Below are 25,950 nucleotides of genomic sequence, written 5' to 3'. Positions count from 1 at the left end.
TCTTGTTACATGATAGCAGGCTCTCAGTTTCTTGTTACATGATAGCAGGCTCTCAGTCTCTTGTTACATATTAGCAGGCTCTCAGTCTCTTGTTATATAGTAGCAGGCTCTCAGTCTCTTGTTATATAGTAGCAGGCTCTCAGTCTCTTGTTACATAGTAGCAGGCTCTCAGTCTCTTGTTACATAGTAGCAGGCTCTCAGTCTCTTGTTATATAGTAGCAGGCTCTCAGTCTATTGTTACATAGTAGCAGGCTCTCAGTCTCTTGTTATATAATAGCAGGCTCTCAGTCTCTTGTTACATGATAGCAGGCTCTCAGCCTCTTGTTACATAGTAGCAGGCTCTCAGTCTCTTGTTACATGATAGCAGGCTCTCAGTCTCTTGTTATATAGTAGCAGGCTCTCAGCCTCTTATATAGTAGCAGACTCTCAGTCTCTTGTTACATATTAGCAGGCTCTCAGTCTCTTGTTACATAGTAGCAGGCTCTCAGTCTCTTGTTATATAGTAGCAGGCTCTCAGTCTATTGTTACATAGTAGCAGGCTCTCAGTCTCTTGTTATATAATAGCAGGCTCTCAGTCTCTTGTTACATGATAGCAGGCTCTCAGCCTCTTGTTACATAGTAGCAGGCTCTCAGTCTCTTGTTACATGATAGCAGGCTCTCAGTCTCTTGTTATATAGTAGCAGGCTCTCAGCCTCTTATATAGTAGCAGACTCTCAGTCTCTTGTTACATATTAGCAGGCTCTCAGTCTCTTGTTACATAGTAGCAGGCTCTCAGTCTCTTGTTATATAGTAGCAGGCTCTCAGTCTATTGTTACATAGTAGCAGGCTCTCAGTCTCTTGTTATATAATAGCAGGCTCTCAGTCTCTTGTTACATGATAGCAGGCTCTCAGCCTCTTGTTACATAGTAGCAGGCTCTCAGTCTCTTGTTACATGATAGCAGGCTCTCAGTCTCTTGTTACATAGTATCAGGCTCTCAGCCTCTTGTTACATAGTATCAGGCTCTCAGCCTCTTATATAGTAGCAGACTCTCAGTCTCTTGTTACATAGTAACAGGCTCTCAGCCTCTTGTTACATGATAGCAGACTCTCAGCCTCTTGTTATATAATAGCAGGCTCTCAGTCTCTTGTTATATAATAGCAGGCTCTCAGCCTCTTGTTACATAGTAGCAGGCTCTCAGTCTCTTGTTACATGATAGCAGGCTCTCAGTCTCTTGTTACATAATAGCAGGCTCTCAGTCTCTTGTTATATAGTAGCAGGCTCTCAGTCTCTTGTTATATAGTAGCAGGCTCTCAGCCTCTTATATAGTAGCAGACTCTCAGTCTCTTGTTACATAGTAGCAGGCTCTCAGTCTCTTGTTATATAGTAGCAGGCTCTCAGTCTCTTGTTATATAGTAGCAGGCTCTCAGTCTCTTGTTACATGATAGCAGGCTCTCAGTCTCTTGTTACATAATAGCAGGCTCTCAGTCTCTTGTTATATAGTAGCAGGCTCTCAGCCTCTTATATAGTAGCAGACTCTCAGTCTCTTGTTACATATTAGCAGGCTCTCAGTCTCTTGTTACATAGTAGCAGGCTCTCAGTCTCTTGTTATATAGTAGCAGGCTCTCAGTCTATTGTTACATAGTAGCAGGCTCTCAGTCTCTTGTTATATAATAGCAGGCTCTCAGTCTCTTGTTACATGATAGCAGGCTCTCAGCCTCTTGTTACATAGTAGCAGGCTCTCAGTCTCTTGTTACATGATAGCAGGCTCTCAGTCTCTTGTTATATAGTAGCAGGCTCTCAGCCTCTTATATAGTAGCAGACTCTCAGTCTCTTGTTACATATTAGCAGGCTCTCAGTCTCTTGTTACATAGTAGCAGGCTCTCAGTCTCTTGTTATATAGTAGCAGGCTCTCAGTCTATTGTTACATAGTAGCAGGCTCTCAGTCTCTTGTTATATAATAGCAGGCTCTCAGTCTCTTGTTACATGATAGCAGGCTCTCAGCCTCTTGTTACATAGTAGCAGGCTCTCAGTCTCTTGTTACATGATAGCAGGCTCTCAGTCTCTTGTTACATAGTATCAGGCTCTCAGCCTCTTGTTACATAGTATCAGGCTCTCAGCCTCTTATATAGTAGCAGACTCTCAGTCTCTTGTTACATAGTAACAGGCTCTCAGCCTCTTGTTACATGATAGCAGACTCTCAGCCTCTTGTTATATAATAGCAGGCTCTCAGTCTCTTGTTATATAATAGCAGGCTCTCAGCCTCTTGTTACATAGTAGCAGGCTCTCAGTCTCTTGTTACATGATAGCAGGCTCTCAGTCTCTTGTTACATAATAGCAGGCTCTCAGTCTCTTGTTATATAGTAGCAGGCTCTCAGTCTCTTGTTATATAGTAGCAGGCTCTCAGCCTCTTATATAGTAGCAGACTCTCAGTCTCTTGTTATATAGTAGCAGGCTCTCAGTCTCTTGTTATATAGTAGCAGGCTCTCAGTCTCTTGTTACATGATAGCAGGCTCTCAGTCTCTTGTTACATAATAGCAGGCTCTCAGTCTCTTGTTATATAGTAGCAGGCTCTCAGCCTCTTATATAGTAGCAGACTCTCAGTCTCTTGTTACATAGTAGCAGGCTCTCAGTCTCTTGTTATATAGTAGCAGGCTCTCAGTCTCTTGTTATATAGTAGCAGGCTCTCAGTCTCTTGTTACATAGTAGCAGGCTCTCAGTCTCTTGTTACATAGTAGCAGGCTCTCAGTCTCTTGTTACATAGTAGCAGGCTCGCAGTCTCTTGTTACATGATAGCAGGCTCTCAGTCTCTTGTTATATAGTAGCAGGCTCTCAGTCTCTTGTTATATAGTAGCAGGCTCTCAGTCTCTTGTTACATCGTAGCAGGCTCTCAGTCTCTTGTTACATAGTAGCAGGCTCTCAGTCTCTTGTTATATAGTAGCAGGCTCTCAGTCTCTTGTTACATAGTAGCAGGCTCTCAGGTCTCTTGTTATATAGTAGCAGGCTCTCAGTCTCTTGTTATATAGTAGCAGGCTCTCAGTCTCTTGTTATATAGTAGCAGGCTCTCAGTCTCTTGTTACATGATAGCAGGCTCTCAGTTTCTTGTTACATGATAGCAGGCCTTCAGCCTCTTGTTACATGGTAGAAGACTCTCAGCCTCTTGTTACTTAGTAGCAAGTCATATTGCAGAGGATTCCCAATGAAAAAGTTTGTAGGTTTGGTCTTGGTTTCTACTTGTTTGCCATGCAGGGGTGATAGTAGCCGGCTCTCAGCCTCTTGTTACATGATAGTAGACTCTTAGCCTCTTGTTACGTAGTAGCAGGCCTTCAGCCTCTTGTTACATGGTTGAAGACTCTTTGCCTCTTGTTACATGATAGCAGGCTTTTAGGCTTTTTTTTACATTGTAGCAGGCTCCCAGCCTCTTGTTACATAGTAGCAAGCTCGCAGCCTCTTGTTACATGATAGCAGGCTCGCAGCCTCTTGTTACATGATAGCAGGCTCTCAGCCTCTTGTTACATGATAGCAGGCTCTCAGCCTCTTGTTACATGATAGCAGGCTCCCAGCCTCTTGTTACATAGTAGCAAGCTCGCAGCCTCTTGTTACATGATAGCAGGCTCTCAGCCTCTTGTTACATGATAGCAGGCTCCCAGCCTCTTGTTACATAGTAGCAAGCTCGCAGCCTCTTGTTACATGATAGCAGGCTCGCAGCCTCTTGTTACATGATAGCAGGCTCTCAGCCTCTTGTTACATGATAGCAGACTCTCAGCCTCTTGTTACATAGTAGCAGGCTCTCAGCCTCTTGTTACATAGTAGCAGGCTCTCAGCCTCTTGTTACATGATAGCAGGCTCTCAGCCTCTTGTTACATAGTAGCAGGCTCTCGGTCTCTTGTTATATAGTAGCAGGCTCTCGGTCTCTTGTTATATAGTAGCAGGCTCTCAGTCTCTTGTTATATAGTAGCAGGCTCTCAGTCTCTTGTTATATAGTAGCAGGCTCTCAGTCTCTTGTTATATAGTAGCAGGCTCTCAGTCTCTTGTTACATAGTAGCAGGCTCTCAGTCTCTTGTTACATAGTAGCAGGCTCTCAGTCTCTTGTTACATAGTAGCAGGCTCTCAGTCTCTTGTTACATAGTAGCAGGCTCTCAGTCTCTTGTTACATAGTAGCAGGCTCTCAGTCTCTTGTTACATGATAGCAGGCTCTCAGTCTCTTGTTACATAGTAGCAGGCTCTCAGTCTCTTGTTACATAGTAGCAGGCTCTCAGTCTCTTGTTATATAGTAGCAGGCTCTCAGTCTCTTGTTACATGATAGCAGGCTCTCAGTTTCTTGTTACATGATAGCAGGCTCTCAGCCTCTTGTTACATGATAGCAGGCTCTCAGTTTCTTGTTACATGATAGCAGGCTCTCAGTCTCTTGTTACATATTAGCAGGCTCTCAGTCTCTTGTTATATAGTAGCAGGCTCTCAGTCTCTTGTTATATAGTAGCAGGCTCTCAGTCTCTTGTTACATAGTAGCAGGCTCTCAGTCTCTTGTTACATAGTAGCAGGCTCTCAGTCTCTTGTTATATAGTAGCAGGCTCTCAGTCTATTGTTACATAGTAGCAGGCTCTCAGTCTCTTGTTATATAATAGCAGGCTCTCAGTCTCTTGTTACATGATAGCAGGCTCTCAGCCTCTTGTTACATAGTAGCAGGCTCTCAGTCTCTTGTTACATGATAGCAGGCTCTCAGTCTCTTGTTATATAGTAGCAGGCTCTCAGCCTCTTATATAGTAGCAGACTCTCAGTCTCTTGTTACATATTAGCAGGCTCTCAGTCTCTTGTTACATAGTAGCAGGCTCTCAGTCTCTTGTTATATAGTAGCAGGCTCTCAGTCTATTGTTACATAGTAGCAGGCTCTCAGTCTCTTGTTATATAATAGCAGGCTCTCAGTCTCTTGTTACATGATAGCAGGCTCTCAGCCTCTTGTTACATAGTAGCAGGCTCTCAGTCTCTTGTTACATGATAGCAGGCTCTCAGTCTCTTGTTACATAGTATCAGGCTCTCAGCCTCTTGTTACATAGTATCAGGCTCTCAGCCTCTTATATAGTAGCAGACTCTCAGTCTCTTGTTACATAGTAACAGGCTCTCAGCCTCTTGTTACATGATAGCAGACTCTCAGCCTCTTGTTATATAATAGCAGGCTCTCAGTCTCTTGTTATATAATAGCAGGCTCTCAGCCTCTTGTTACATAGTAGCAGGCTCTCAGTCTCTTGTTACATGATAGCAGGCTCTCAGTCTCTTGTTACATAATAGCAGGCTCTCAGTCTCTTGTTATATAGTAGCAGGCTCTCAGTCTCTTGTTATATAGTAGCAGGCTCTCAGCCTCTTATATAGTAGCAGACTCTCAGTCTCTTGTTACATAGTAGCAGGCTCTCAGTCTCTTGTTATATAGTAGCAGGCTCTCAGTCTCTTGTTATATAGTAGCAGGCTCTCAGTCTCTTGTTACATGATAGCAGGCTCTCAGTCTCTTGTTACATAATAGCAGGCTCTCAGTCTCTTGTTATATAGTAGCAGGCTCTCAGCCTCTTATATAGTAGCAGACTCTCAGTCTCTTGTTACATATTAGCAGGCTCTCAGTCTCTTGTTACATAGTAGCAGGCTCTCAGTCTCTTGTTATATAGTAGCAGGCTCTCAGTCTATTGTTACATAGTAGCAGGCTCTCAGTCTCTTGTTATATAATAGCAGGCTCTCAGTCTCTTGTTACATGATAGCAGGCTCTCAGCCTCTTGTTACATAGTAGCAGGCTCTCAGTCTCTTGTTACATGATAGCAGGCTCTCAGTCTCTTGTTATATAGTAGCAGGCTCTCAGCCTCTTATATAGTAGCAGACTCTCAGTCTCTTGTTACATATTAGCAGGCTCTCAGTCTCTTGTTACATAGTAGCAGGCTCTCAGTCTCTTGTTATATAGTAGCAGGCTCTCAGTCTATTGTTACATAGTAGCAGGCTCTCAGTCTCTTGTTATATAATAGCAGGCTCTCAGTCTCTTGTTACATGATAGCAGGCTCTCAGCCTCTTGTTACATAGTAGCAGGCTCTCAGTCTCTTGTTACATGATAGCAGGCTCTCAGTCTCTTGTTACATAGTATCAGGCTCTCAGCCTCTTGTTACATAGTATCAGGCTCTCAGCCTCTTATATAGTAGCAGACTCTCAGTCTCTTGTTACATAGTAACAGGCTCTCAGCCTCTTGTTACATGATAGCAGACTCTCAGCCTCTTGTTATATAATAGCAGGCTCTCAGTCTCTTGTTATATAATAGCAGGCTCTCAGCCTCTTGTTACATAGTAGCAGGCTCTCAGTCTCTTGTTACATGATAGCAGGCTCTCAGTCTCTTGTTACATAATAGCAGGCTCTCAGTCTCTTGTTATATAGTAGCAGGCTCTCAGTCTCTTGTTATATAGTAGCAGGCTCTCAGCCTCTTATATAGTAGCAGACTCTCAGTCTCTTGTTATATAGTAGCAGGCTCTCAGTCTCTTGTTATATAGTAGCAGGCTCTCAGTCTCTTGTTACATGATAGCAGGCTCTCAGTCTCTTGTTACATAATAGCAGGCTCTCAGTCTCTTGTTATATAGTAGCAGGCTCTCAGCCTCTTATATAGTAGCAGACTCTCAGTCTCTTGTTACATAGTAGCAGGCTCTCAGTCTCTTGTTATATAGTAGCAGGCTCTCAGTCTCTTGTTATATAGTAGCAGGCTCTCAGTCTCTTGTTACATAGTAGCAGGCTCTCAGTCTCTTGTTACATAGTAGCAGGCTCTCAGTCTCTTGTTACATAGTAGCAGGCTCGCAGTCTCTTGTTACATGATAGCAGGCTCTCAGTCTCTTGTTATATAGTAGCAGGCTCTCAGTCTCTTGTTATATAGTAGCAGGCTCTCAGTCTCTTGTTACATCGTAGCAGGCTCTCAGTCTCTTGTTACATAGTAGCAGGCTCTCAGTCTCTTGTTATATAGTAGCAGGCTCTCAGTCTCTTGTTACATAGTAGCAGGCTCTCAGGTCTCTTGTTATATAGTAGCAGGCTCTCAGTCTCTTGTTACATAGTAGCAGGCTCTCAGTCTCTTATTATATAGTAGCAGGCTCTCAGGTCTCTTGTTACATAGTAGCAGGCTCTCAGGTCTCTTGTTATATAGTAGCAGGCTCTCAGGTCTCTTGTTATATAGTAGCAGGCTCTCAGGTCTCTTGTTATATAGTAGCAGGCTCTCAGTCTCTTGTTATATAGTAGCAGGCTCTCAGTCTCTTGTTACATAGTAGCAGGCTCTCAGGTCTCTTGTTATATAGTAGCAGGCTCTCAGGTCTCTTGTTACATAGTAGCAGGCTCTCAGTCTCTTGTTATATAGTAGCAGGCTCTCAGTCTCTTGTTACATAGTAGCAGGCTCTCAGGTCTCTTGTTATATAGTAGCAGGCTCTCAGTCTCTTGTTACATAGTAGCAGGCTCTCAGTCTCTTATTATATAGTAGCAGGCTCTCAGGTCTCTTGTTACATAGTAGCAGGCTCTCAGGTCTCTTGTTACATAGTAGCAGGCTCTCAGTCTCTTGTTACATAGTAGCAGGCTCTCAGTCTCTTGTTACATAGTAGCAGGCTCTCAGCCTCTTGTTATATAGTAGCAGGCTTTTAGCCTCATGTTAAGTGGTAGCACACTCTAGCAGTCTCATTTGACACAACAGTAGTCTTTAGAAATCTCCTACAACTGGCAAGCAGTCTTTGTAAATCTCCTAGGATATGGTGTGATGTGTCTATGTGTAGAAGCACCAAAGTACCAAAAGTTCAGAGATAGAATTGTTTTATTTTGCCATCTACCTGAGAGCTAAAGACATATAATACTTACCTGCTTCCGGTTGCCTGTTTGTTGCCAATCCAGACTGATCTGACTACTCTCTTGCTTGCTGTCCACCTAGGACATTAGTTGGCCCTGAATACTATCTTGCTTGCTGTCTGTCTACCTAGATGTCTGCTCAGTCTTGACTACTCTTTCACCTGCTGCGTGCCTCAATCTCTGCCTGGACCTGACTACTCCTTTGCCTACTGCCTGCCCTGACCCCTGCCTGGACCTGACTACTCTTTTGCCTGCTGCCTTCCTCAACCCCAGCCTGGACCTGACTACTCTTTTGCCTGCCTGACCCCTGCCTGGACCTGACTACTCTTTTGCTGCTGTCTGCCCTGACCCCTGCCTGGTCTTGACTACTCTTTTGCCTGCTGTCTGCCTTGACCCCTACCTGGATCTGACTATTCTTTTGCCTGATGCCTGCCTTGACCCCTGCCTGGATCTGACTATTCTTTTGCCTGCTGCCTGCTGCTTGATGCCTACCTCGACTCCTGCCTGGTCCTGATTACTCTTTTGCCTGCTGCCTACTTTGACCTCTGCCTGGACCTGACTACTCTTTCATCTGGAGCCCTGTAAACAGTCTCTGCCACCATAGCCTCTCCATTCCCAGCACCCCATTGGTGGGTCAATCATGAGGTCCATGACCTGGCCTTAGTTTGCAGCAAAGTATACCAGAACCACCAGGGTTCCCGGCACCACCTCCACCATCAGGAGCACTGGTGAGGACCAACTGCCACTTCTGCACCTCGGTTGAGCCCGTGTCACCTGCCTGAAGGGTGCCAATAAATGAGGACTACAACCTTGTTGTGTTAAAATATCTACAGTCTCTATCAGTCACTTGAAAATTGGAACAGGTCTACAACAGTCAGTTAAACATGAAAATAGCGTCTATTGGCCTCCTGTAATACAGCAGAGGCCTCTGGAAGTCACCAGTGACTTGAGATCTAATTTTTGGTGGTCTAGGGACCCCTTTTGCACACCTGTTAGCAATGCAGCAGATCTATTCTCAAACATGCCCCCTGCAGGCTCCCAGCTATCTCTCACATACAGAAGGTTTGATTGATAAGGTGGTCAGAATGGTGGAATTAAGTAGCATTGGCAGTCAAATGCTTGGTTTCATTCGTCATGTGGATATCCCAATACAAACTGCCCTCTAGGCAGAGAAATAAAAATGGCCGAATGACCGGAGCGCTGGTGACGGCAGTACAATAGAAGCCTTATTACATGAACAGTCACATGTCACAAATTGGAAACATAAAACCTCGGTGTAATTTAGTGCCACCTTGTTTCTCCTTCATCCAATTTAATTACTTCACCGCCAAAGGGCCCGTCAGGCACATCTCATGTCTGCACTCTTCGGGCTTGGCGGGAGTTAACCGTCAGCCACCCCAGAAGGCGCCTTCCCCCCATATTATTACACTCTGTGCTCCGATAATTGAAAGGCGCTGCTAGAGAGCAACCTGGAATGAATTAGCGACATGTAAACATCAATTAAAACTTGGAAGTGTGAAGAGTATTTTATTATTTTTCTCCTTCTTTTTTCTTGGTGGCCCACCTGCCCCCTCGCTGTCGCTTTTCTATCAACAAAGCTACAGTTATTGAAAAAAAAAAAAAAAGGCTAAATTAGAAGTTAATGAGACTTATCGTATAGACTGTGTGAAAGCAATTTCCTGCAAGACTTGAGAAGTGAGATGAAGGCTCTCGGAGCTGGCCAGCCGGCACAGCGCTATGGAGGGGATTCCATTCTCTGAGCGGGGGACAAAGGAGCCTGTGCCGTAGCATAGAGCCCCATGCAGACTGACCATGGTGGCCTTCTGGTATGAAAGGGTCGCTCCCCTCAAAAACGATATTTCAGTGTTCGTGGATGCCGGAGGGTTACCCTACCTAACGGTGTCTCTGATGTTGGGTTTCCAGGTTTGTATGGCTGCTGCATTATTAAGAGCTACAATTTTTCTTTCTAGAGTTAATTTTTTTTTAAATATTATGAGAACTGCAACAACAGGAGTGAAACTACCCCAAGGTGGGCAGCCATATCCAGAACTCCATCTTGGACAAGAACATACAATGTGGGGCTCCACATCTTGCCTGCTATCCAATGAACTGTGAATGACCAGAGAACAGCTTCACTTTAATTAGACTGGAGACCCCACCTTTAAAATGCCCCCCGCTTCAGTAACTTTACTAATCAAAGACATATCAAAATACTTAGTAACAGGATCATTGTTCAGAAAAGCTCCACCTTTTATCTTTAAAAAGCCACCCTGGAGCTCCAGACAGTGTCTTTGCCTTGGCTGAGAGGATGTCATCAGTCTGCTGCAGGCATGCAGAGTTCATTGCACTGAAGGTCGCAGGTCTATACATCTTCCATGGCCAATATGGGGGGCTCTGGGTCTCCCTGCTGGAAGTTTCAAGTGTGTGCAGGAACACCCAAAAATCTAAGGAAGACAATAACAGTACCAAGAATTTGACATAAAGATCTTGAAATAGATAAACCATTCCCAACCAGTGAGGGTTCCTCTCTAGGGTTTGTTCAGAGGGTTCCTCTCTAGGGTTTGTCCAGAGGGCTCCTCTCTAGGGTTTGTTCAGAGGGTTCCTCTCTAGGGTTTGTCCAGAGGGCTCCTCTCTAGGGTTTGTCCAGAGGGCTCCTCTCTAGGGTTTGTTCAGAGGGTTTCTCTCTAGGGTTTGTTCAGAGGGTTCCTCTCTAGGGTTTGTTCAGAGGGTTCCTCTCTAGGGTTTGTCCAGAGTGTTCCTCTCTAGGGTTTGTCCAGAGGGTTCCTCTCTAGGGTTTGTCCAGATGATTCCTCTCTAGGGTTTGTTCAGAGGGTTCCTCTCTAGGGTTTGTTCAGAGGGTTCCTCTCTAGGGTTTGTTCAGAGTGTTCCTCTCTAGGGTTTGTCCAGGGTGTTGCTCTCTAGGGTTTGTTCAGAGGGTTCCTCTCTAGGGTTTGTCCAGAGGGCTCCTCTCTAGGGTTTGTCCAGAGGGTTCCTCTCTAGGGTTTGTTCAGAGGGTTCCTCTCTAGGGTTTGTTCAGAGGGTTCCTCTCTAGGGTTTGTCCAGAGGGCTCCTCTCTAGGGTTTGTCCAGAGGGCTCATCTCTAGGGTTTGTTCAGAGGGCTCCTCTCTAGGGTTTGTTCAGAGGGTTCCTCTCTAGGGTTTGTCCAGAGGGCTCCTCTCTAGGGTTTGACCAGAGGGTTCCTCTCTAGGGTTTGTCCAGAGGGTTCCTCTCTAGGGTTTGTCCAGAGGGTTCCTCTCTAGGGTTTGTCCAGAGGGTTCCTCTCTAGGGTATCTCCAGCAGGTTCCTCCAGAGGATTCCTCTCTAGGTTTCCTCCAGAAGGTGCCTCTCTAGTGTTCCTTCAGAGGATTCCTCTCTAGGGTTCCTCCAAAAGGTTCTTCTCTAGGGTTGCTCCAGCGGGTTCCTCTCTAAGGTTCCTCTCTAGGGTTCCTCCAGAGGGTTCCTCTCTAGGGTTGCTCTTTAGGGTTCATCTAAGGGATTCCTGTCTAGGGTTCCTCTTTAGGGTTCATCCAGAGGGTTCCTCCAGCAGGTTCCTCCAAAAGGATTCTCTCTAAGGTTCCTCCAGAGGGTTCCTTTCCAGGGTTCCACCAAAGGGGTTCTCTCTAGACCTCCTCCAGTGGGTTTCTCTCTAGGGTTTCTCCCTAGGGTTTATTCAATGGGTTTCTGTCTAGAGTTTATCCAGAGGGTTCCTCTCTAGGGTCCCTTCAAAAGGTTCCTTTCTAGGATTCTCAAGAGGGTTCCTCCCTAGGGTTCCTTAGGGGGTCCTGTAGGCAGGAGGAAGCCTTTCCTTAGCCCCCCCCCCCCCCCCCAGTGATCAGACTGTACATTGTATCTTTGTAACAATTCACAAGGTGAAAGGTTGGAGTAGGGGGGTGACTTGTGTCAGACATTTCTGAAGACAGTCAAGAACTACACAGGCACCAGGATTTACAGCATTGTATTCTCCTAGTTTAGACAATAGATTGCGACCTTGAATGATACCTGAACAAAAATGGCACCATCCTTCTAGAGAGAAAGGATGACATTTGCAAGTAGAGTGCGCAGAGTGGTAATAAGCACTATGCTATAGACTATATCTCTGATAGTCTATAGCAGGTGACAGGTCCACGAGGACTACAAGCCCCAGCAATTCTCAGTTAGGTTCCTTCAGAAGTCTAATAATGGCCGCTCGTCCCAGGATCTATTCTATCTGCTCCTTCCATCATTTCCCCCCCCCCCCCCTTCTGTTCCCGGGATCGGGTCGCGCCGAGTCATTATCATGGTAATCGGTCTCACTGCTCAGGTCAATTACCGCAGTTCTGGTCGCGCTGGGGAAAAAAAAAGTCCTGACAGCTGAGCCATTACTATCCCATAATGCTTTGAGTGATTACTTATTTTCAGCAACAGCGAATATCAACTGCGCTGGAATGGCCGACTAATGACCCCCCCCCACACCAAAAACCGCCCAAAACCAAAAATGTTATTGTCCTGAGTGTGAAAAACTTCCAACTACATTGTAACAAAACAATAAACTGATCGTTATATCAATAGAAAGGTAAAGCTTTAAAGTGAGACACCCCAACCTCCGCACAGCTCGTGGACCCTCCCCCAACCTCCGCGCAGCTCGTGGACCCTCCCCCAACCTCCACACAGCTCGTGGACCCTCCCCCGACCAACGCACAGCTCATGGACCCTCCCCCAACCTCCACACAGCTCGTGGACCCTCCCCCAACCTCCACACAGCTCGTGGACCCTCCCCCAACCTCCGCACAGCTCGTGGACCCTCCCCCAACCTACGCACAGCTCGTGGACCCTCCCCCAACCTCCGCACAGCTCGTGGACCCTCCCCCAACCTACGCACAGCTCGTGGACCCTCCCCCAACCTCCGCACAGCTCGTGGACCCTCCCCCAACCTCCGCACAGCTCATGGACCCTCCCCCAACCACCACACAGCTCGTGGACCCTCCCCCAACCTCCGCACAGCTCGTGGACCCTCCCCCAACCACCGCACAGCTCATGGACCCTCCCCCAACCTCCGCACAGCTCGTGGACCCTCCCCCAACCTCCGCACAGCTCGTGGACCCTCCCCCAACCTCCGCACAGCTCGTGGACCCTCCCCCAACCTCCGCACAGCTCGTGGACCCTCCCCCAACCTCCGCACAGCTCATGGACCCTCCCCCAACTTCCGCACAGCTCGTGGACCCTCTTCCAACCTCCGCACAGCTCGTGGACCCTCCCCCAACCTCCGCACAGGTCCTGAACCCTCCCCCAACTTTCGCACAGCTCGTAGTCCCTCCCCCAACCTTCGCACAGGTCATGGACCCTCCCCCAACCTCCGCACAGCTCGTGGACCCTCCCCCAACCTCCGCACAGCTCGTGGACCCTCCCCCAACCTCAGCACAGCTCGTGGACCCTCCCCCAACCTCCGCACAGCTCGTGGACCCTCCCCCCCTCCCCATTACAGTAGACAGAGAACCAATTCTTATCCTCGGTTCAGGCTGACTCCATTACTGACCTAGTTAGGAATTGGTTTAGATTGGGGGGTCCAACCTTTTGACCTTCCTTGGGGATGAGTAGTTCCTCCTGCGGATCTCAGAGGGTCTACGTGGATGCCGGGCCCGTTCACTATGACAGGTCACTGGTGGCCACATCTATTTGTGGCTCCCTACACAGCCAGCAATTAGCTGTGGTGATCACTACTGGATGAAGGCAAAGGGGGGCAGGGACAATCGGTAACTCGGGGGAGGGGGGAGTACCTGCACTTATTCACTGAGGGGGGAATAAAAGCCCTAAGGTCCAGTATGGAAGGAGCTGGGCCAACATTAAGGGGACTAAAGTTCATCTTTAAAGAACTAGTCTAAATACATTGTAACCATAATATTGTTACAATGTATTCATCAATGAAGTCAACAAATGATATTTGCTGGAATCATTCATGCATGAGATCAATATTCCTCCCACACAAGGATGCATGGATGATGGGCCAGGAGTATGGACAATGGGTCAGGAGCATGGACACTGGGTCAGGAGCATTGATGATGGGTCAGGAGTATGGAAAATGTGTCAGGAGCATGGACGCTGGGTAAGGAGCATGGATGAAAGGTCAGGAGTAGGAACAATGGCTCAAGAGTATGGACAATGGATCAGGAGCAAGGATGATGGGTCAGGAGTATGGACAATGGATTAGGAGCATGGACGCTGGGTCAGGCGCATGGACACTGGGTCAGGCGCATGGACGATGGGTCAGGAGCATGGATGATTGGTCGAGAGTATGGACAATGGGTCAGGATCATGGACGCTGGGTCAGGAGCATGGACGCTGGGTCAGGAGCATGGACGCTGGGTCAGGGGCATGGATGATGGGTCAGGGGCATGGATGATGGGTCAGGAGCATGGATGATGGGTCAGGAGTATGGACAATGGATCAGGAGCATGGAAACTGGGTCAGGAGCATGGATGATGGGTTAAGAGTATGGACAATGGGTCAGGAGCATGGACGCTGGGTCAGGTGTATGGACAATGGATCAGGAGCATGGGCACTGGGTCAGGAGCATGGATGATGGGTCAGGTGTATGGACAATGGATCAGGAGCATGGACGCTGGGTCAGGAGAATGGATGATGGGTCTAGAGTATGGACAATTGGTCAGGAGCATGGACGCTGGGTCAGGAGCATGGACACTGGATCAGGAGCATGGATGATGGGTCAGAAGTATGGAAAATGGATCAGGAGCATGGACGTTGGGTCAGGAGCATGGATGATGGGTCAGGAGTATGGATATTGGCTCAGGAGTATGGATACTGAGTCAGGAGCAATGGGTCAGGAGTATGGGCGATGAGTTAGGAGCATGTTTGCATGGATGATGGGTCAGGAGCATGGATGATGGGTCAGGACTCAGGAGCATCAGCAATGGGCCCGGAGCACAGACCCAAGGGCAATGGCTCTGGAGTATGGGCGACGGGTCAGAAGCATGGATGCATGTATGAAAGCTCAGCACTGAAGGGCCATGGCCAGCTCTCTCCATCCTGTACAATCACCTATGTACGCCCCCTTCTACCCATCAACTTATAAAGCAGCCACTCCCACTGAAAGTCTGACTTCTGCTTTCAGCTGGCATGGGCATTAAGCTGAACACACGGGTTAAATGCAGAAATGATTTCTATACCTCAGAAGGCGTTCACGAGTGGCGGGCATTTTTATATGTTTGTTGCGGCTGTACAAACTGTCGATTGCTTTTTCTTTCCTCCAGTGTCAGCGTTTATCTCGGACGCGCAGAACCTCCCAGGAAAACAGCGAAGTGTCCAATTTTCTTCCACTCTGCGCCTTCCCCTCCACATACAATGGCAGCGGTGACCGCGATCATCACCTCAGATCCTGGCTGGTGTCTCACCACTGGCTGGGGGAACGGAAAATGGTGAACGAGTCCGAACAGAGAAAAAACAGACGCTCAGATTCTTCCTGCCAACTTCATTCTTATTAAAAAATAAAAAGTACATTTTGAGCCGCCAGAATGGCCGCCGACTACCTGTGAAAATAGTTATTCGTGCCCATTCTGTTCGTCGTGTCACATGACTCATTTACCGCGAACACGGACTCCCATTTCCTGAACCTGCAATTTCACATTTGCACCATAATATCTTCCTACGAAGGGATGAGCTTCAGGTTCAGGTTACATTTTTTAAAATGAATATTTGCAATAAAGGACTTCATCTTAGTGTGCGTGTCTTTGGGTTCCCGATGTACCCCGTAATCATTCCCCTGGTGGATTGATATTTGGAGGCCCCCTTATAAATAAAGCTTCCAGATTCCGATATCCCCCCACATCCATTTTGGCCAGAGAAAGTAGAGATGGGGCCTTGGCTCCCTCAACATTTAAGAGGAAAGAAGGCTTCACCAATGTCTTTCTTCTTGTCACTCTTCCATAAAGGGCAGATTTGTGGAGAGCAGGACTAAGCCCTTGTACACACGGTAGGAAATTCCGACGGAAAATGTCAGATCGGACCGCGTTGACGGATAATCCAACTGTGTGTGGGCTCCATCTGACTTTTTCCGTCGGAATGTCCCACCAACAAAGTTTGAGAGCTGGATATAAAATTTTCCAACAACTTGGTTTGTAGAGAATTCCGATCGGACAAAGTGCCACACATGCTCAGATCAAATTACGAGACCAAAGCTATTGGCTACTAGCCGCAACGTAGTCCCGTCGCAACGAACAAACGGCATCACGTTTCCGAACGATCGGATTTTCCGACAGCCTTGTCCTATTGTGTGTATGCAACACCAGTTTTGGACAAAATCTGTCAGAAAAAATCCGACAGATTTTGTTTTCGGAATGTCCAACTGTGTGTACAAGGGCTAATAGTTGTCCTGTGGACAGATTCTCCCCCCTGAGCTGTGGATCTCTGCAGCTCCTCCAGAGTTACCATGGACCTCTTAGCTCTTCTCTGATGAATGCTCTCCTTGCCCGGCCCGGTCAGTTTAGGTGGACGGCCATGTCTTGGTAGGTTTGCAGCTGTGCCATACTCTTTCCATTTTCCGATGATGGATTGAACAGAGCTCCGTGAGACCCTCAAAATCATAAATAAATGTCTAAAAAATACATATATTTTATAATAGCACTGAATAATATACAGTTTAATGATCACTTCTGCCCCATACACACTATGAGATTTTCTGCTGATTTTTGTCTTCAGATTTACCAAAACCATGTAGTAGAAGGGCCTGCCTGATTGCATACAAATTGAAACTCCTAAGGTTTAATCTTATATTATATGGTTTTGGTAAATCTGAACGAAAAACTCATCAGAAACACTGATAGTGTGTATGGGGTTTAATAAAGCAATTTAAATCTACTTCTATGTTTAAACCTGCAGGCTCCAAAGTTTGTAATACATAAATCCATTTAGTTTCACATCTGGAGAGGTTTTTCCTAACTAGGATATCAGTGGGATTTATAATTCTACATGATTATCATTGGCAAAAGAGGACTGGCATTGGACTTTTTTTATCTTACGTATGCGTTCACGTCTCTGCGGCCAAAAACTGAGAGATAGGGTGCTTTAACCGCATGCCGACCAGCATGGTGAGGCTGCGCAAATCGCCATTATGTTACGTCGTTAAAATAAACAGCCACTATGGATCACCGCCATTACTAGTAAAAAAATATATATATTAATAAAAATGCCATAAAACTATTCCCCTATTTTGTAGATGCGATAACTTTTGCGCAAACCAATCAATGAACGAAAATCTCATCAGAAACACTGATAGTGTGTATGGGGTTTAAAGTGGTTGTAAACCCTTACAAACCACTTTGACCTACAGGTAAGCCTAGATTAAGGCTTACCTGTAGGTCCAAGAAATATCTCCCAAACCTATACGGTTTAGGAGATATTTGCCCGAAGATGGGCACCGTTGTCTACGGCGCATGCGCCGTAGACAGCGGCGCGCAGGCGCACTGAGCGTGGCATCCTCGATGATGAAGATGCCGCGCAATGCCACGCGTCTCGGCTCCCATGCGCATGCGTGGGAGTGACGTCATCGCGGCTTCGCCGAATTACAGTGGCGGAGCTGTGAGACCCCACCGAGAAGATGGATGCGACAGACTACAGGGGACAGCGGTGACTTCGCTGGCTCCTGTGTCAGGTAAGTGACACATAATGGACTACTATGCGATGCATAGTAGTCCATTATGCTTTGCCTTTGCAGGGAATCAAAGAGGAAGTAAACTCATCAGGGTTTACTTCCTCTTTAATAAAGCAATTTAAATATACTTCTATGTTTAAACCTGCAGGCTCCAAAGTTTGTAATACATAAATCCATTTAGTTTCACATCTGGAGAGCTTTTTCCTAACTAGGATATCAGTGGGATTTATAATTCTACATGATTATCATTGGCAAAAAGGGCTGTCATTGGACTTTTTTTATCTTACGTATGCGTTCACGTCTATGCGGACAAAAACTGAGAGATAGGGTGCTTTAACCGCATGCCGACTAGCTGCCGCAGTTGTACTGCGGCAGCATGGTTCGGCTGTGCAAATCCCCGTTATGTTACGTCGGTAAAATAAACAACCACTATGGATCACCGCCATTACTAGTAAAAAATATATATATTAATAAAAATGCCATAAAACTATCCCCTATTTTGTAGATGCGATAACTTTTGCGCAAACCAATCAATAAACGCTTATTGCCATTTTTTTTACCAAAAATATGTAGAAGAATACGTATCGGCCTAAACTGAGATAAAAAAAATGTTATTTTATGTATTTTTGGGGGATATTTATTATAGCAAAAAGTAAAAAATAATGCGTTTTTTTTTTTTTTTAATTGTCGCTCTTTTTTTGTTTATAGCGCAAAAATTTAAAACGGCAGGGGTGATCAAATACCACCAAAAGGAAGCTCTGTTTGTGGAGAAAAAAAAGGACGTCAAATTTGTTTGGGAGCCACGTCGCACGACCGCGCAATTGTCAGTTAAAGCGACGCAGCGCCGAATCACAAAAAGTGGTCTGGTCTTTGGCCAGCCAAATGGTCCGGGGCTGAAGTGGTTAAAAAAAATGCTTTACTTATTTCTTTTACTTTTCATTTTTTATTTTTACACTGTCCCTTTATATCACGTACCCCGGAGACGACTGCAATGTTGTGGTGGCCTCTCTTCCACCTTCTGCCCAACACTCCTGAAGGTGGAGACAGAGAGTGTGAGGGCACGGAGTGGCACGAGTCCCGGAATGGCTGGCTGGTGAAGTCAACACATAGGTGGATGAAGCTGGGGGAGGGGGGGTCACAGTCCTAAGAACGGGATACTGAAGCAGTTTGGCACCAGAGTAGGACAGTTGTGGCTGTTGCTCAAAATTTTTCTTGGGGGGCGCAAATAAACTGAAAAAAAAAAACCATCAATTGCAGCCACTGTGCCCATCAAACACAGCCACTGTACCCATACATTTCCACAACTGTGCCATCAAAAGCAGCTACTGTACCCATCAATAGCTGTCAGTGTGCCCATCAATTAGTGTCGCTGTGCCCATCAATTGCCACTACTGTGCCCCATCAATTGCTGCCAGTGTGCCCATCAATTGCTGCCAGTGTGCATCGCCCAGGAGTCGGGATTTACCTGTCTCGCAGCGGGTCACGGAGGTGTTCCTCCACATCTCCAGTCCTCTCTATCAGGCGTCCAATCACAGCGCCTGTTGTTTAACCAGACCTGACCACCTGATTGGCTGAGAGGCGGTTCAGTGTTCCTAACACAACATTGGATAAACAGCAAACGCATAGCAGTGCGCCCGCTGTTTAACATTCTGGAAGCTTATTAGAGCCCACGGCTCTAATCAGGAGCTTTAAAAAAAAAACTACCACTGTAATTCAGGTGCCTGGCATCCAACAAGGGGCTGGACACCTGAATTGGGAGTGGCAGCGGTGACATGAATCTAGCTATGGTGAGAGAGAGGTGACAGGAGAGAGATGGCAGCACTCCTGCGCCCTTTATGGACGCACCACCACTGGAGTAGGAGATGGTATGCAGACAGTGACCAGCGGCAACCGGGTAACAAGAGACCGAGTCAGCAGACAAAGCAAGTTCAGGAAGGTGGTCAAGGTTGGTAACAGCCGGGCAGCGCAGTACAGAATCAGCGGGCAAAGACAAATCAGGTCGCTGTCAAAGAGGTCAGGAGAACGAGGTGAAGACAGGAGCAAAGGCAAAGTCCAGGAACATGAAATTGTCCAAAATGTCTTGGTATGCCGACGCCTTAAGAGTTCCCTTCGCTGGAACTAAGGGGCGAAGCCCAGCCCCTGAAAAACAACCCCCCCACACCATAATCCCCCTCCCCCCCTCCACACCATAATCCCCCCTCCACCAAATGATTTGGATCAGTGCACAAAGCAAGGTCCATAAAGACATGGAGGAGCAAGTTTGGGGTGGAGAAACTTGACTGACCTGCACCTCAACGCAATTGAACACCTTTGGGATGAATTAGAGCGGAGGCCTTCTTGTCCAACATCAGTGCCTGACCTCACAAATGCTCTTCTGGAAGAATGGTCAAACATTCCCATAGACACCCTCCTAAACCTTGTGGACGGCCTTCCCAGAAGAGGTGAAGCTGTTATAGCTGCAAAGGGCGGGGCCAACTCAATATTGAGCCCTCCGGACTGAGACTGGGATGTCATTAAAGTTCATGTGCGTGTATAGTCAAGCGTCCCAATACTTTTGACAATAGAGTGTGTGTTGGGCTAGGTACACAAAAGCCAAGTGTGGTCTGAGAAAGACTCCAGCTACTTCAGCGGAAAACAGTTCTTTCCTCCAAGCAGCGAATCCAGAGACTTTCCTTCTCAGAGCGGCGGAGAGAAGTGGAAAGCGGCTCGGGTGATGCGGATCACTCCGAGACGATGGATCCGACAGGCGTTGGGAGCGGAATGGAGCCGGGGAATCTCTCTTCCTTCTCACAACTCGTTCCTAGTGATGGGTCTCCTCTACTAAAGTCTCATTCGTGCTGCCGGTGTCCGATGTTCCTCACCACCACTTTCTGGGGCGCCCCTCACATGAGGCCTGGCCGCATGGTGGACCATCATTGGAGGATCTTCTGTCACAAAAACTTACTGAAGGGAACAAATAAATATAGTTAATAAACTAATTTAGGAAATTCCAGAAAAAAAATAAAAAAACAACTTTATTTATCTTTTAAAAGTTAAATTAAAAATCTGTGAAAACATTTGTAGAATCTGAATTACAAAGTGGGAATGAATCCCAGATATATTTTTCCATCTTCCACAGTACATAAGAAATTTACTGAACTCCGGACAGAGAGAAAACATACAAATGAATGCAGTTCTGTATTTATTCATAAAAAAATAAAATAAAAAATAAATGTACATTATAAATTAAATAATAAATGATAATAATAGTTATTATTATTATTATTGTTGTTATTATTATGAATAATAATAATAATATAATTATTAATAATAACAATAATAATAATAATAATAATAATATTATTAATGATAATAATACTACTACTACTAATAATAATAAATTGAATTAAATCATTAATATATAATATAAATAAATATTTACAAAGCAAAACTAAGTAAAATAAAAAAATAATTAAAGAATTACTAAAGGCAAAAGGCACTTTATTTTTTTTAAATGTACATAATAAATTAAATAATAAATGATTATTATTATTATTATTATTATTATCATTAATAATAATAATAATAATAATAATAATAATAATAATAATAATAACAGTATTATTATTATTAATAATAATAATAATAATAATAATATTATTAATAATAATAATACTATTGTTATTATTAGTATTATTATTAATAATAATAATAATAATATTATTATTAATAATAATAATAATAATATTAATGATAATAATAATACTACTAAATATAATAAATTGAATTAAATAATTAATAAATAATATAAATAAATATTTACAAAGCAAAACTAAGTAAAATAAAAAAATAAAAATAAAGAATTACTAAAGGCAAAAGGCACTTTATTTTTTTAGTTTGCCCTTTTTACCATTATCAGTAAAAGTGAAAATAAATGACAATAAAAAATTTTGGGTTGTCCCCAGACTAGTAATAGTTAGTTAGTTAATAAACGAATTTAGGAAATTTCAGAAAAAAAAACCCCAAAAACTTTATTTATCTTTTAAAAGTTAAAATAAAAATCTGTGAAAACATTTGTAGAATCTGAATTACAAATTGGGAATGAATCCCAGATATATTTTTCCATCTTCCACAGTTCATAAGAAATATACTGAACTCTAGACAGAGAGAAAACATACAAATGAATGCAGCCCTGTATTTATTCATCAAAAAAAAAAAAAACAATAAATGTACATAATAAATTAAATAATAAATGATAATAATAGTTATTATTATTATTATTATTATTATTATTATTATTATTATTATTATTATTATTATTATTAATAATAATAATAATAATAATAATAATAATAATAATAATAATAATAATAATGTTAATAATAATGATAATACTACTAATAATAATAATACATTTAATTAAATAATATTAATAAATATTTACAAAGCAAAACTAAATAAAATAAAAAAATAATTAAAGAATTACTAAAGGCAAAAGGCACTTTATTTTTTAGTTTGCCCTTTTTACCATTATCAGTAAAAGTGAAAATAAATGACAATCCAAAATTTTGGGTTGTCCCCAGACTAGTAATAGTTAGTTAGTTAATAAACTAATTTAGGAAATTTCAGGAAAAAAAAACAAAAAACTTTATTTATCTTTTAAAAGTTAAAATAAAAATCTGTGAAAACATTTGTAGAATCTGAATTACAAATCAGGAATGAATCCCAGATATATTTTTCACATCTTCCACAGTTCATAAGAAATATACTGAACTCCGGACAGAGAGAAAACATACAAATGAATGCAGCCCTGTATTTATTCATAAAAAAACAATAAATGTACATAATAAATTAAATAATACAAATGTAATAATAGTTGTTATTATTTATTATTATTATTATTATTATTATTAATAATAATAATAATAATAATAATACATTGAATTAAAACAATTAATAAATAATATAAATAAATATTTACAAAGTAAAACTAAGTAAAATAAAAATAATTAAAGAAATACTAAAGGCAAAAGGCACTTTATTTTTTAGTTTTTCCCATTTACCATTATCATTAGAAGTGAAAATAAATGACAATCCAAAATTTTGGGTTTTCCCCAGACTAGTAATAGTTAGTAAGTTAATAAACTAATTTAGGAAATTCCAGAAAAAAAAAAAAACTATATTTATCTTTTTAAAATAAAAATAAAAATATGTGAAAACATTTGTAGAATCTGAATTACAAATTGGGAATGAATCCCAGATATATTTTTCCATCTTCCATAGTACATAAGAAATATACCGATCTCCCGGCAGAGAGAAAACATACAAATGAATGGAGCCCTTTATTTATTCATAAAAAAAACATGAATGTACATAATAAATAAAATAATAAATTATAATAAAAGTTGTTATTATTTTTATTAATATTCTTAATAATAATAATAATAATAATAATACATCGAATTAAATCATGAATAAATAATATAAATAAATATTTACAAAGTAAAACTAAGTAAAATAAAAATAATTAAAGAATTACTAAAGGCAAAAGGCACTTTATTTTTTAGTTTACCATTATCATTAGAAGTGAAAATAAATGACAATCCACATTTTTGGGTTGTCCCCAGACTAGTAATTTGGGGGAAATATTCCAATGAGGACACCAGTTCTGGTGATCTGGGGGGGGGCAATGGATTCCCTTAATTTGGAGGGATTTCCTTTTATTTTGTGTTATGGCTATGGGACAGGAAGTGCGGGTAAATCTCCCCAATGGGACACATATGGCAAAAAAAACAGAAAATTGTGCCATACTTACCGTAATTTTATTTTCCTGGTGCCTATCCATGGCAGCATACCTGTGACAGGCTCCACCTTGGCTCCTCCCTCATCAGTGAATATTATACAAGAATAGCGTTAGAGCGCCCCCAGCATTCTCCATAATATAGAATACCAAGGGCGGATTTGTATGCTGCCATGGATAGGCACCAGGAAAAGAAAATGACAGTAAGTATGGCACAATTTTATGTTTTCCTGGTGCCTCCGTGGCAGCATACCTATGACAAATAACTAGCTAAAAATGGGTGCAAAGTCGCGCAAAAACCCGCCGGAAAAGCGCCCCAAAGGCGCTATGCTCAGGTGTGAATGCAGCCTTATAGTGTGATGTCACACTGGCTTCCCAATAGACCGCTATGGGACCGCCGGCACAGGAATGCATCCGCCGTGCTGGTAAAACGCGGCCCTGCATGGGGGATGGGTAAAATCGCAGTAGGCGGGGTTTGTGGCTCTTGACAAGTCCGGAGACTCTGCCCCAGAGGAACGCCCATGACTACAAAGGCAGGAATTCAGAGCTGGGTGGAGTTTTCCGTCTCGGGATCGTCTCGGGATCGTTTCTTTCATTGCATATAGAAGACATTGTATAATAAACAGAGGATATCCTGGCTTTGTGCCAGCAGAGAAGGGTTGGGGGAGGGGGGGGGTCGAGTGTTTGGGGGTGGAGTGGGCGGGAACCCAGCAACAAGCGTCTATTTTTATGTATAATTAAATCGGTCGGTGAAGAGTCTTCGGCTCGTTGTGTTTTTTTTTTAGTTTTTTTTGCACTAATTACTTCTTGTGGTTAAACATCGATCTCAGCGTCGCCTTTAATGGGCCTTAATGGACGGCTCTTACCATTCCACCGCGCTCCGATCCGCGCCCGCATCCTCCACCTCCTCCTATACATCACTTCTGCCCCCTAAATGTATTACGATCGACAGATTTTGTCACAACCAACCGGAGGACAGGAGGAGAAAAAAAAAAAACTCTTTATTCCACTGAATAGATTGCTTGGCTATTTATTTTCTCCTAAGTAAACGCATTCAGTCTGGATTGTATTCAATTATCATTATACATGACGTGGGCGGGGGAAACTCGCGCACTAACGCGGCGACGAGCAAGTTCACCACGGATTTGATATGTAAATAACAACTCTTGTTAGGACTTGTTAGGATTTTATTATTCAGCGCGGCCGGAGCCGTTTTATTTATTTATTTATTTTTTACATTATTTGCACGCATGTTAAAACGCACATTTTAGGCCTGGAGATTCGTTAAAGCCCCCAAACATTATAGTTACCCTTCAAAGTAAAAATGGCGGTAGCTGCAATTTTTTTTTTTTTTATATAGATTTCAACTGTTTATCAAGCATTTATTTTCAGGAAAAAATTTACCGATTCACACCCAGGCCAATTGTGACATTCAGGTGTGAAGTAAAAATGGCGGTAGCTGCAATTTTTTTTTTTTTTTATAGATTTCAACTGTTTATCAAGCATTTATTTTCAGGAAAAAATGAACCGCTTCACACCCAGGCCAATTGGGACATTTCTCTCCTACATGTAAAATTCATCATTTTTTTTGCTAGAAAATTACATAGAACCCCCAAAAATTATATTTTTTAATTACAATTTAAATTAATTAAATTATATATATATATATATATATATATATATATATATATATATGTATATATACATACATACATATATATATATATATATATATATATATATATATATATACATATATATATACATATACATATATAAATGTATATATATATATATATATATATATATATATATATATATATATATATATGTATGTATATGTATATATATATATATATATATATGTATATATATATCATTTAATTAATTTAAATTATAATTAAAAAATATACATATATTTATATATAATTTAGTTAATTTAAATTATAATTTAAAAACATAATTTTTGGGGGTTCTATGTAATTTTCTAGCAAAAAAATGAAAAAATTTACATGTAGGAGAGAAATGTCAGAATTGGCCCGGGTGTGAAGTGGTTAATTTTTTCCTGAAAATAAATATAAATATAAATATAAATAAATATATATATATATATATATATATATATATATATATATATATATATATATATATATATATATATATATTTTAGCAAAGACCCTACAGAATACAATGGCGGTCATTGCAACTTTTTTTCTCGCACGGTATTTGCGCAGCAATTTTTCGAACACGTTTTTTTTTTAGAAAAACAGTTTCATGCTTTAAAAAAAAAACAGTAAATTTAGCCCATTTTTTTTGCATAATATGAAAGATGAAGATACGCCGAGTAAATAGATACCTAACATGTCACTTTTCAAAATTGCGCACACTCGTGGAATTGGCGCCAAACTTTGGTACTTAAAAATCCCCATAGGCGACGCTTTAAATTTTTTTGTACTGGTAAAAGAGGAGGTCAAGGGCTAGAATTATTGCTCTCGCTCTAACGTTCGCGGCGATACCTCACAAGTGTGGTTTGAACACCTATTTTCATATGTGGGCGGGACTTACGTATGCGCTCGCTTCTGCGTACAAGCTCACGGGGACAGGGGCACTTTAAAAAAAATGTTTTTGTTGTTGTTAATTTTACTTTTATTTTTTTAGTTTGACACTTTAAAAAAAATAAATTAAATTGTGTCACTTTTATTCCTATTACAAGGAATG

This window comes from Lithobates pipiens, unplaced genomic scaffold, assembly GCF_037356315.1.
Source record: "Lithobates pipiens isolate NorthernLeopardFrog02 unplaced genomic scaffold, aLitPip1_a1.2 Scaffold_24, whole genome shotgun sequence".
Taxonomy (NCBI): Eukaryota; Metazoa; Chordata; class Amphibia; order Anura; family Ranidae; genus Lithobates; species Lithobates pipiens.
The sequence above is the reverse complement of the archived record's forward strand: the minus strand, read 5'-3'. Positions refer to the sequence as shown.